The following is an 850-nucleotide window of genomic DNA, read 5'->3' on the forward strand; positions in this document are numbered from 1 at the left end:
TTGGTCTGATTCCTTGTGGGATTCCAGCATCTGATGAGATCTGCTTACTTTTTCTTGCTGCTTATCTTGGTGTGCAGAATTTCTGCAGGTGTTTTTCGTTAGGTTTACACACAAATTAACCAGCTGTGTGTCTCTTTCCTATCCGAGGAGGATGAAACAGGCCGTCATTCCTGTAGGGAAATGGTGTTGAGGAAGGTCAAGCGTCAAACACAGGACTGAATAATAAAAAAACGAACAAACTATTTGTGAGTGAGTTATCTTCACACTTGAAGTTAATTTTACATATATAATCTTCATTATACCTTAACCATCATTTCCCCCGTTCCCTTAATTTTCATCGCTAGTATATGTTGTCGTCGTGTGGCCTGTCAATCTTTTAGTGTACGTTACAGATATTTTTATTCAAACCAAAAATGCAAAAGACGTGCCTTTTTCTTTTTAAAATCCCAAACAAAAAAGTAAATCAGTGACTTTTTATGTGTTCACAGGAAGAGATTCTTCTTTTCTGAAAAAATAAAATAAAACCTATTTAAAAGGTTCCAATCGTTGAGCTGAAAATATTTCAATCTGTGTTCAAGGAAGTCCCTGTTGTACACGATGGATAACTGTGTCTGAGCAGGCCACGCCGGTCACGTTTTCTTTCCGTCACTGCAGTCTCCGGTGGAAACAACGACATGATGTGATTCAAGTATAAAACAAATACTAAGCCCTAGAAGAATGTTGTGCATTTATGCTGATTTATTGATTTATTGATTTATTGAGTGAGTTAGTGAGTGAAACACAAGCTATAGAAAAAAATTCAGATTACACCACACCACTTGTTGTTGGTAGGGATATTTTGAGTTCTTTT

The sequence above is a fragment of the Haliotis rubra genome, unplaced genomic scaffold (genome assembly GCF_003918875.1).
Source record: "Haliotis rubra isolate DU_JTF1 unplaced genomic scaffold, ASM391887v1 Scf190, whole genome shotgun sequence".
NCBI classification, from domain to species: Eukaryota; Metazoa; Mollusca; class Gastropoda; order Lepetellida; family Haliotidae; genus Haliotis; species Haliotis rubra.